The 12,278-nt window shown below is 40.4% G+C and overlaps 1 protein-coding gene across 1 annotated transcript in view; it reads right to left on the bottom strand.

Annotated features, from left to right (window-relative positions):
- The window catches only part of GPC6 (glypican 6), a gene marked incomplete at its 3' end in the record, with an annotated part of 887,239 nt that overhangs the window by 46,733 nt on the left and 828,228 nt on the right, over nt 1-12,278 (bottom strand). The window lies entirely within an intron of this gene.

Raw genomic sequence — 12,278 nt, forward strand, 5'->3', positions numbered from 1 at the left:
GGGAGCGTACTGGGCGGAGGGAAGTTGACGCCGGCCGCAGGTGCTCCCCAAGGTATTCCGGACCCATGCCATGTAGGGCTTTGTAGGTCATTACTAACACCTTGAACCTCACTCGGAAGACAACTGGAAGCCAATGCAGCTCGCGGAGCAAAGGTGTGACATGGGAGTGTCGGGAAACTCCCAATACAACTCTCGCGGCTGCATTCTGTACCAGTTGGAGCCTCCGAGTGGTCTTCAAGGGTAGCCCCATGTACAGAGCGTTGCAGTAGTCAAGACTATGAAGGCTACTCCATTTCTTCTGAGGGATTCTTGCCCACAGTAGTATACCTGATGGTCATCTGAATTAAATTCACCCATTCCTGTCCATTTTAGTTTGCTGATTCCTAAGATATTGATGTTCAGCTTTGTCATCTCTTGTTTGACCACGTCCAGCTTTCCTTGATTCATGGATCTTACATTCCAGGTTCCTATGGAGAAAAAATCTTTAAGCATCGGACTTTCCTTTCACCACCAGATACATCCACAGCTGAGCGTCGTTTCGGCTTTGGTCCAGTCACTTCATTCTTTCTGGCACTACTTTCTGGTACTAGCCCTCTGCTCTTCCCCAGTAGTATATTGGATGCTTTCCGACCTGAGGGGCTCATCTTCCAGCGTCATATCTTTTTTCCTTTTGGTACTATCCATGGGGTTTTCATGGCAAAGATACTGGAGTGGGTTGCCATTTCCTTCTCCAGTGGATCACGTTTTGTCAGAACTCTCTGCTATGACCTTTCCATCTTGGGTGGCCCTGCACGGCATAGCTCATAGCTTCATTGAACTACACAAGCCCCTTCGCCACAACAAGGCAGTAATCCATGAAGGGGTGGCTATCATATGAAGAAAGAAAAAAAGTAAAAAAAAAGTAGTCCTGATGTCATATCTGACTGTGCAGGAAAAAACATCTTCAATTTTCCTGCCTTTGTCTCTGTGTGTGTATGTACCTTTGAGGCAGTCTTGGACTCACCCTTGATTAATCCCAGCAGTTTACTTGGTGAGACGTTCAAAAGTGGCAGCCCTTTCCTCCTTCCTAGGGTCCAAAGTCTCCTATCTGGCTTTGTGTCCATGGTGGGACTGGAACTCACAGTCTCTCAGCTTCTAGATTGGTATCTTAACCACCTTAACAAACTAACTCCCTTTCCTACCTTATTGCCCATTGTTGGGCCTAACATTTCTGACAGATTGCTTTCTACCAGACTGAAATCCTAACTTTTTTGAGGTGGGGGCCCTCTAATCTGGCTGTAAGCTTGATTAGAATAGAACAGAATTCTTTACTGACCAAATGTGATTGGACACACAAGGAATTTGTCTCTGGTGCATAGTATCTAGCAGAGAATGTGCAGCTTAACAGCTGACAAAGGCAAGGGGCCTTTTCAGCAGCTAACTTTACAACAGTTGCCTTTATTCATCATTTATTTCACAAAACAATTTAGCATCTTATGGCATTTTAAAACCTGGAAAAAGTAGGGAAAACGTTCCATTTCTGTCTCTCCAATCGCTGAAATTGACATATTTTATCTGTGCTTTATCTCTGACACAGACCTGGTCATTCCAACCTAACTGTCTTCTCAGAAGGCTCAATGAAGGTCATCTACAGGTGAGTGATAATTTTTTTTCTTACCTGATCTCCACAATCTGAAAATCTCTGTCTGAGGTGGTCAGCTAAATAACTTGTTTTAAACCATTTTTAGTTCGATCTCAAACACTCGTGATTGATAGCAGTTTCCCCAACCTGAAGGTTGGTTTAAAGTTCCCAAGACATACCAAGTCAACATGAAATAGTACCAGGCTGAAAAATGCTACAGATGCCGATTTATGAAGTAGGATTGCATAAGTATTATTTCTACTGTGCATTTTTTTAATCTCTCTGTGTATTGATTTCTTTATTGGTGTGTTTTATTACAGGTTTCAATTGATTTATGATGTCTTTACTTGTCTCTTTGAAGATGTTTTATCTGCACAGAAAAATGATCAATACATTCACAAGTAAACATGAACAGCAAGCTCTAGCTTGCCCCTCGTAGTCTATCCCGAAGAAAAATGGAAAGATGCAACTAATTGGGAAGACCGTGCATTTGCCTGCTGTTTCTGCAGAAATGCAGAAATGAATCTGGTAGAGTCAGATAAAGATAAATGTCCCCCTAAAATTTAATGGTAATTGCACAGAATAGATGGTCTTGCAATGAGATTTGCTGAGGGTGAAGATCCATGGATGGGTCTCTACAAGTGCTGCAGATCATGAAGTGCTCTAAAATGTTTCTTCCCCTCACTCTCAGCTCCCTTCCCAATACAGGTAGGCTTCGACTTACAACATTTCATTTGGTGACCGTTCAAATTTACAACAGCGCTGAAAAAAGGGACATGACCTTTTTTCACAGTTACAACCTTTGCAGCATCCCCATGATCATGTGATCAAAATTCAGATGCTGGTTCAACTGGTTCATACTTAGGACGGTTGCAGCATCACAGGGTCATGTGATCACCTTTCGCGACCTTCTGACAAGCAAAGTCAGTGGGGAAGCCAGATTCACTTAACAACTGTGTTACTAACTTATCAACTGCAGCGATCCACTTCACAACTGTGGCAAGAAATGTCGTAAAAATGGGGCAAAATTCACTTAACAAATGTCTCACTTAACAACAGAAATTTTGGGCTCAATTATGGTCGTAAGTATAAAATGCTAATATATAGCCGAGTTCCATGCAACTTCCCCGTCCCATAATGTTGGTCCACCATGAGAATTTATGATAGTTCAACTCACTCTTGTTAGCTGAAATAGCCAAAGAAGGTACTGAAGTTAGTCCATTCGAGTTGGCCTTTTTCAATTTTGTAAAATACATTTTAAAAAAAATCTCTCCTTGCTTTCAGAACAATTTAACAATACTCTTGCAAATGTGCCAGGTAGAGAGACATGAAAGGTTCAAATTCAATTTTACAGCTTAGTTTTGAGTCTAGCAAGGTCAGACAGCATGTTGGGAATGTATTCTTATATTGGTAAACATATATTTTGGGTTTGTTTTGTTTTTTTTTGTTTTTCCCCAAAGGGGTTTTTCTTTTTAATTTCATGATGCTAAAATCAAGTTCTCTGGAGTCGTTCTCCATCATTTTGAAGAGAAGAAGCTGAACCAGTGGGTTGAAACCACAAGGAAACAGATTTAGGGTAGATATTAGGATAAATTTCCTGATGGCAATTGCTACCAATGGATGAAAGAAGGAAGAAGCTGTCTCATGTTTTTGTTCCAGCTTTTCCAAGAGAGACTGGACAGCCACCTATTCAAAATACTGTATGAAATTCTTCACTGAGCATGGGTTGGACTAGATGACCTCTGAGATATCTTCTGATTCTCTAGTTCTATGATGGCACAGCAGACTGTGGTCTTAAGAAGGCAGTACTCTCGGACTTCCGGTGGTGACGCGGCGCCGAAGACAGCCGGCTCCGGGCTGTCCGCTTCGCAGCTGTGTTTTTCCATCGTAAACAGCGCCGATCAGCTGTTTAGATGGATTTGAAGCCCCCTCCTTGGGAGAAGAGGAGGGGGTGAGGCCCCAGGTAGGGGTTGAGCTCTCCAGGGCCGCCTGAGCTGAAAGCTTGGGCGGCTGAAGGATTGAGCCCCCCCGAAGCCTGGGTTAGCTCCGAGCTGCGCAGCGTCTCTGCTCCATGATTTTTGGAGCAGAGCCAGGCGTTAGCAACCACCCCTGCCAAAGGAAAGACTTTTGAGTAACAAGAAGCAGGCAGAGCGGTACAGGAGGTCAAGGTGAAGTGGACTTTTACTTTTACTCCCTGGCTCAGTGGATTTTATAGCTTTAAAGTGAAAGTACGCAACAAGTGAAAGTTGGGCAAGATGGCGGCTAAATCTTCCTCTAAAGTTCTTCGGAGTGCGGGAACTTCCCCGGTGAAACAGACTTCGTTGCAAGCTTTGCTTCCTCCTGCACCTCCTCTGGCATTGACGCTTAAGGACTTACAAGATGCCTTTGCAAAGCAATCCCAGGTAATGTCAGATATGATGGATGATAAGATGGCAAAGCTGGAGGAGAAATTGGAGAAATTGGAGGAGAGGATGGAAGAGAAGTTCAGTGCAATGAGGGTGGACATTTTGTCTACAATTGAAAGCGTGGCTGAATGTGTGCAACGTTTGGATGAAAAAGTGGAGGATCTTAGTCAAAAGAACTCTATATTAGAAGTAAAGGTAATAGAGAATGAAAATATAAGGGATAAAATGGATGGAGAATTGAGCCTTGTTCAGTACCATCAGATGCAGTATGCTATTAGAATCAGGGGTTTAAAAGAGAATCCTAAAGAAGACTAAAAGCAGCTGATCTCTGAGTCGTTAGAAGCAGCACTGGGCCAGACAGCATCTGAAATAGAGGGAAGCATGGATAAAAATTTTCGCGTAAATTCATGGATTGCAAGGCAGAGGAAGCTACCTAGAGATGTGGTGGTCTATTTTACAAAGAGAGCAACTAGAGATGAAGTTATTCAAGCTGCTTATGATACTAAAATTGTGGTCGCTGAGCAAGAAGTCCTGGTTCTAAAAGAGATCCCTCCAAAGATCTTAAGGAGAAGGAAAGATTTTGCATTCCTTGCACAGGAACTTAAGAAATGTGATATTAAGTTTAGATGGGAGATTCCAGTCGGAATGATGGTGATGCATGAAGGTAAAAGATATCGTCTGGTTACTGTGACTCAGGCACGTGATTTCTACAGCAATGTTCTAAAAGCAACCCCTCTATCACTCCTGGAAGCTGCAAAGGGATCTGGAGAGGGAAAACCTCAAGAGGCTGAAGGTGGACAGACAGAGGAGAATGGTGCTGGAGGGGATCAAATTACAGCTTCATCGGCTGATGTTGGAGAGCAGAGGTTGACGCGTGCCGCCTTAAGACGAGCAAGACAAGTACAAGAGCAAGACCAGCAGAAATTTATGGAGCTCTCAAAGCGTACTTACAGTGAAGCTGTGGGAGGGGCGCGGCCCAAGGAAACTACAGGGGCCATTGAAGATGTGCTCCAAAAGCTTCGGGACGCCAAGCATGGCGACTAAATTTCTAACCTGGAATGTTAATGGATTAAACTCACCACAGAAGAGAAAGAAAGTTTTTCAATATTTAAAACAATTTAAGACTGATGTTATCTGTTTGCAAGAAACGCATATTAGGGTTATGGACCAAAAGTACTTATCGAACTTAAGGTTGGGTATGCAATTTGTTGCTTCTGCGTTGAACAAGAAAAATGGAGTGGTTGTCTACGTTAAAAGTACTCTAACAGCGGAACTAATTGAAGCAGATAAGCAAGGAAGATATGTTATGATAGATTTGCTGTTAGAAGGTAAAAAAACGCTTTTAGTTGGACTGTACGCTCCTAATCAACAACAAGCTGATTTTTTTTAGTTTACTTCACACAAAGGTTACACAATTGGATTATAAATCGTTTATTTTTATGGGGGACTGGAATGGTGTTTTAGACGTACAAATGGACAAGACTGGTTCTTTTAAGCGTGTTCCGAGTCATGCTAGATTGCCTAAATCTTTTTTTGAAATGAAGGACGATTTGGAACTGCGTGATATCTGGTGTGACACACATCCACACGAAAAGGATTATACTTTTTTTTCTGACAGACATCAATCTTTTTCCAGAATTGATTTTATTTTGTTGACTAATGACTTTTTTCTAGGATCAAGAAGGTAAAGATCTGTGCAAGAACTATCTCTGACCATAGCCCAGTTTGGTTAGAGATTAATAAGGACAATAGGGATAGGCGCTCGTGGCGCGTAAATGAGAATTTGTTTAGAAATCAGAAAAATGTGGAAGAATGTAAACAGCAGATGAAGGATTTTTTTGAAATTAATATGAATAAGGATACCTCTATGGACATGGTTTGGGATGCTAGCAAGGCCTACATGAGAGGGGTGTTGATATATATGAATAATAAATGCAGACGTACTTTGGAAGTCAGAAGGAAAGAACTGGAGAATGAAATTAGGGAAAAAGAAAAGGCCCTAATCTTGAATCCATTGGATGTGAAGACTAAGGAGGTTATTAAGCTATTAAGAGGACAATTTGATAAATTGATGGCTGATCAAGTGGCAACCAATTTACGGTTTGCTAGGCATAATACCTTTTGCAATGCTAACAAGCCAGGTAGATGGCTAGCTTACAGACTAAGGAAAAAGCAAAGGGCTTCTAATATAGATAAAATTGAACATAAGGGAAAGGTTGTGTTTCAACAGGATCTTATTAAGGAAGCTTTTGTGGATTTTTATTCTAAATTATATGCTAAGGAGAAGATTAATGAAAAAGACATTGATGTATATTTGGAGAATGCTAGCATCCCGGTTCTTACGCAAGTACAAAGGGAGGAGATTAATCAATTGATAACAGAAGAAGAAATTCTTATAGCAATTAAGGAATTGAAGGTGGATAAAGCGCCAGGCACGGATGGTTTGACTGCGGTTTATTACAAAAATTTACAACTGGAGTTGATAAAGCCGTTAAAGGAACTGTTCCAGACAATCCAGAGAGGGGGAAAGGTGCCTCCGTCTTGGAGAACTGCTTTTATTTCTTTGATTCCGAAGGAAGATCAAGATGCTACTCAAGTAAAAAACTATAGACCGATATCACTTTTAAATACAGATTACAAGATATTTGCCAAGGTGTTAGCTAACAGATTGATGAGGGTTCTGCAACAGGTGATTCATGGGGATCAAACTGGGTTTATTAGTGGTAGGCAAATGAAAAATAATGTGAGGCATATAGTTGATGTGATGGAGTTTTTGGAAAGGAACAACCAGATCCCTGCGGCGCTAATTTTTTTAGATGCTGAAAAAGCTTTTGATCAATTGAACTGGCAATTTTTGATGAAAGTTTTAGATAAAATGAATTTTGGGGATAAATTTTTGCAACCAATTAGGGCATTATATCAAAAACAAACTGCCCGAATAATAGTTAACAATAGTTTGACTGAAGTATGTAATATTGAGAAGGGCACAAGACAAGGGTGTCCATTATCACCTTTATTATTTGTTTTAACGTTGGAGATATTATTGGTAAAAATACGGAATTCGGAAAGAATTAAGGGTATACAAATTAGAGATCAGGATTATAGACTGAGAGCGTTCGCAGATGATCTGGTTGTTACGGTGACCCAGCCAGAAAACTCTGTTGTGGACCTGATGGAGATAATAATGCAATATGGGAAGGTTTCTGGATTTAAAGTTAATGCACAAAAAACTAAAATTCTGGCCAAAAATATGACAGTATCGCAAAAGGCCCTTTTAGAAGGATTAACTGGATTTGAGATTGTTAAAAGGGTCAAATATTTAGGGGTGTTTTTGTCACCCTCTAATACAAAGTTATATAAAAATAATTATGAAAAGTTATGGGCAAAAATTCAAAAAGAAATGGAGAGCTGGGAAAAATTGCAATTGTCTTTGTTGGGAAGAATTGCAGCAGTGAAAATGAATGTCCTGCCTAAATTTCTATTTTTATTTCAAATGATACCGGTCCTTAAAAAAGATTCTAATTTGGAAGAATGGCAACGGGGTATCAATAAATTTGTCTGGGCAGGGAAAAGGCCATGAGTTAAACTTAAGATTATGCAGGATACTAGTGAAAGAGGTGGTCTTAAAATGCCTAATCTTAAATTATACTATGAAGCTGCTGCGTTATCAGGAATAAGTGATTGGATTAATTTGACACAAGAGAGATTATTAAATCTTGAGGGCCATGACTTGTTATTTGGCTGGCATGCATATTTGTTGTATGAAGGTAGATAATGTGTTTAAAGTGCATATTTTAAGACAGGCATTGTTGAGAGTTTGGAAGAAGTACAGACATAAGTTAGATTTCAAGATGCCGTTGTGGGCAATTCCAAAACACGCAATAGAAAACATAAATGTTGGCTTTAAACATGATGTGACTACGTATAAGGAGATTTTAAGCTTGGAAGGAAACGTCTGGTGTTTAAAGCCGTATAACCTCTTGCGAGATGAGAAGATTGTTCAAACTTGGTTTCAATATATTCAATTACGGGCCAGGTGGAAAGAAGATCAGAAAATTGGCTTTTCAATGACCGATGAAAATTTGATAAAGCAAATTAGAAACCAGGGTCCAGCACATATCAAACGGATATATCTTGCATTGATAGAAATTGACTCAGAAACAGAACTTGTTAAAGATTGTATGATAAAATGGGCCCAGAATATTCAAGAAGTTATTACAATGGACACTTGGGAAAAGATCTGGGTGAGGAACGTAAAATTTACACAAGCTCAAAACCTAAGAGAGAACTTTTATAAAATGTTTTATAGATGGCATTTAGATCCTAAAAAGCTTGCAAGTATGTATCTGAACTATCAGCCAAAATGTTGGAGGTGTGGTGACGAAGATGCAACACATTTTCATATATGGTGGACCTGCAAAAAGGTTAAGGCTTTTTGGATAAAAATTTGGTGGAATATGCAGAAGATCTTCAAGCAAAGGATAAAGTTTTGTCCGCAATTGTTTTTGTTGGGAATAATTACAGATGCTACTGTTGTGGACACTAAGTTGATGTTGAATTTAATTACAGCAGCAAGACTTTTAATAGGTCAATATTGGAAGAAGGAGGAACTGCCGACTATAGAGGAATGGACACTAAAGGTTTCTGACCTGGCGGAAATGGCAAAGATCTCGGCCTATTTGAAAGATCATTCGCAAGAACGTTATATTATGGAGTGGAAAAAATGGATTGATTATATCCAGAACAAATACGGGACTAAAAAGTTTCATTTAGCATTTGAATAAGTCTTCTTTTCTTTTTTCTTTTTTTCCTTCTTTTTATAGGTAATATTAGTATTGCTTGTAGTTATCTTATATGAGCCAGAGAGCGATAGATTTAAGAGTTTATTGTTGTTAGCATATGGATGTTTATGATTGTCCTTTGTTTTTATACCTTGTACTTAGCTCTGGGAAGTCGGGGGGGGGGAGGGGGAAATGGGGGGAGGGGTAGGGAGGGATAGGTAGGGGTGGGTGGAGGGGGGATTGTCAAAGATAAAATGTATTTTAAAACTTTTCAATAAAAAAAAAGAAGGCAGTACTTTCTCTGCGTAAGCATGAAGGCAATGCTAAATATCACATGCACTTAAAAATGTACCTCTGCAACTATTTTTTGAGCATCTTATACACTAGATAGCATGGCAAGCTTCCTCCTCATGTTTATTTTCCCTTAAATACTTGACTGCAAAAATTAGTAGAAAAGAAAATTGTTTTTCAAACTGATATTGAGTGCATCCACTAAACGTGCATTGGGCCTGAGCTTGAAAAGCTGAAGAATATGTTTCTATGAAAAAGGCATCTGTTGGGTTTGTATAGCATATATGAAATACTTTGTGTTTTCATTGTTAGGGGTTATCAAAGAAACAGCCCCAAGGGTGGGTGGAGGGATGGCTGCCAGACCCACAAGTAGAAGAGGGATTTTCTGAAGGGCATCAGAGGGCATCATCGGAGAGATCGCTCCATCTCGGCTCTCAGCCCTTTGTGCTCCAACACCGAAAGTCTTTAAGAAGAGACTGGGCAGCCATTTGTCTGGACTAGTAGAGGGTCTCCCGCTTGAGCAGGGGTTTGGACTAGATGACCTCCAAGGTTCCTTCCAACTCTGTTATTTTATGATTCAGAGTGGAATATTGCAGAAACTGTTCATGCATGTCAGGTCTGCCATATTCAGCTTCTTCACTTAGCTGGCATCCTGCCATAAAATGCAAGGGAGGGGGAGGAATCCGGTGCAGTAACATGTGGGCCTGGGAAGGAGAAGACAAACGGCAGGAGAAGAGACATGTTGACAAGAATTAGAGGTGCCAAACCAGAATAAACGAGCCTCTAAGGATACTTGGCCTGGGAACCAAAGGACACACTGCTGTGAGAGGCACCAAACATCCCAGCTGTTCCCAAAACATCAAAAAGGCATCCTATCGGACACTGATGGTCAAGGAGAGAAGGCCAGGGAAAGGGGGAAAATGTAACCTTTGCACAGGAATACTCAAATCCAGACTTTCGCTGCCACAGCTTAACTTTAGTAAAACAATCTATCACTTCAATCAAATGGAGTCGAGGGTCTTTCTTCTTTCCTAAATATCTAAGTTGGGGCAGGTCAATGCTTGGTCTATTTAGGATCCTCAAATTCTTGATTTTCTGGACAAACCTATGCAGGATCCTTTCAATGATAGTATGTGTGTATGTGTATACTGTACACAGACATAAACACACACTCACACATACCTGAATATATATTTATATGTATGTTAGTGATAGCTAAAGTGTATATGTACGGTCACTCATGCACTCGTTACCTCCCGTATAGATTACTGCAATGCTCTCTACATGGGGCTGCCCTTGAAGACCACCCGGAGGCTCCAGTTGTTGCAGAATGTGGCCGCGCGGGTTGTGATGGGAGCATCCCAATACTCCCATATTACAGCCCTCCTGCATGAGCTACATTGGTTACCGGTTGTCCTCCGGGTGAGATTTAAGGTGCTGGTTCTTACCTATAAAGCCCTACATGGCTTAGGCCTGGGATATTTGCAGGACCGTCTGCTGCCAGGAACGACCTCCCATCGCCCTGTGCGCTCACACAGGGAGGGCCTCCTCAGGGTGCTGTCGGCTAGACAATGTCGGCTGGTGACCCCCAGGGGGAGGGCCTTCTCTGTGGGAGCGCTGGCCCTGTGGGAATCAACTTCCCCTTGAGCTCCGGATGGCCCCGGATCTCCGGTCCTTTCGTCGAGGCCTTAAAAAATTTCTCTTCCATCAGGCTGACCTGGACTGACGATAGGGATTTTTAAATAGAATATTTTTAATATTTTATTATTTTATCATTGGGGCTTGTTAGTTTAATCTTTTTTTTAACATTTGTATTATTGTGTTTTATTGTTGTTAGCCGCTCTGAGTCCTTCGGGAGATAGGGCGGCATATAAGTCCCATAAATAAATAAATAAATAAATAAATAAATAAATAAATAAATAAATAAATAAATAAATAAATATGATTTCTAATTTTTGATAGTAAGTGGGCGTTTATAAAAGATTATAACCAGTGCACCCAAATTCAAATATTTTTAAAAGGGAAAAGAGAAATAGATACACTTTTAAAATAAAAAAAAAATCAAAGTTGCTTTAATAACATACACTAGATTTTGAATCTAAAAAGTTAATTTGGAACAATTTTCAATAGAAACACAAACTACTATTCTTCTGGAGGAAAAGACCTTAAAAAGCCTGCCAAAAAAAGAGGGAGGTGGTGGTTGAATTTTTTTCCTAAAAAGACTGATTGCCAAAACACCACTGCATATCTTTAATGTAGTTATAAAACAGGGTTTCGTGCCTTAACTTGTAGGAAATGTGAATTCTTTAATTAAACTTTATCAGCGAAAGATGCATTATGCATATGGACACTTAACAACAATAAGTGCTTATTTAATGACGAGCAGAGCACTAAAATGAATATATTGTAAAGTTAATTGGGAATTGAAGTGATTGTACTTTAATGTGACAAGCAGGGGATTACTTATTTCAGTAGTCGGCATGTGCAATTTTCTCCCAAAAGGAAAAAAAACAATCTGTCAAATTGCTCTTCTCATGTTTTCTCTTAAGAGTAAGATATTATGTATTGCAAATGCATATTTTGCAACTACATTGCTTTAAGTCTGCCACCTGCCCCAGCTGGCCTTTTGATCTTTGATTGATCCTCAATTCATACAAAGCCCAAAAGAGGGATGAAGGAAAAAAAAATATCTGACATGGACTTTATGGAAGGGATTTGGAGCCACTTGCTCCAACGGACAGCCTGGCCTACCTAAAAGCTGTGAAGCCAGTCAGAGTTCCTCACAACTCTCCTGCCCATTTGTGAATGATTTGGGGAAAAGAATCATGTGCCTGAAAATCGCTTGCAAAAGGTATATCAGTGTAAAGAAGAAAAATCGAGCGCTGATATAAAAAAATTTCATTAAGAGTTTGCATGAAGAAAATGTATTAAACAAATTCATGTAAGAGAAATAGAGCTGAAAAGGGTTTCTTAGGGAATCTGTCTTAACAGATGCATGCATTCAGGGAAGTGTTGTGATTCAGGGTCAGCCTGTGGGTTCGGCAGTTGGGTCGGATGACTCAGATGAGGGGGAGGAGGGGGGTGTTGAAGAACTTGCTGATGATGGCTTTGAGACTCCGCAGAGCCCCCAGCCAGGCCCCTCCTACCTGGTGGAGACCCAGACCCAGCTGTGTGAGCCTG

This window comes from Vipera berus (assembly GCF_964194415.1).
Source record: "Vipera berus genome assembly, chromosome: 4".
Classification (NCBI taxonomy): domain Eukaryota; kingdom Metazoa; phylum Chordata; class Lepidosauria; order Squamata; family Viperidae; genus Vipera; species Vipera berus.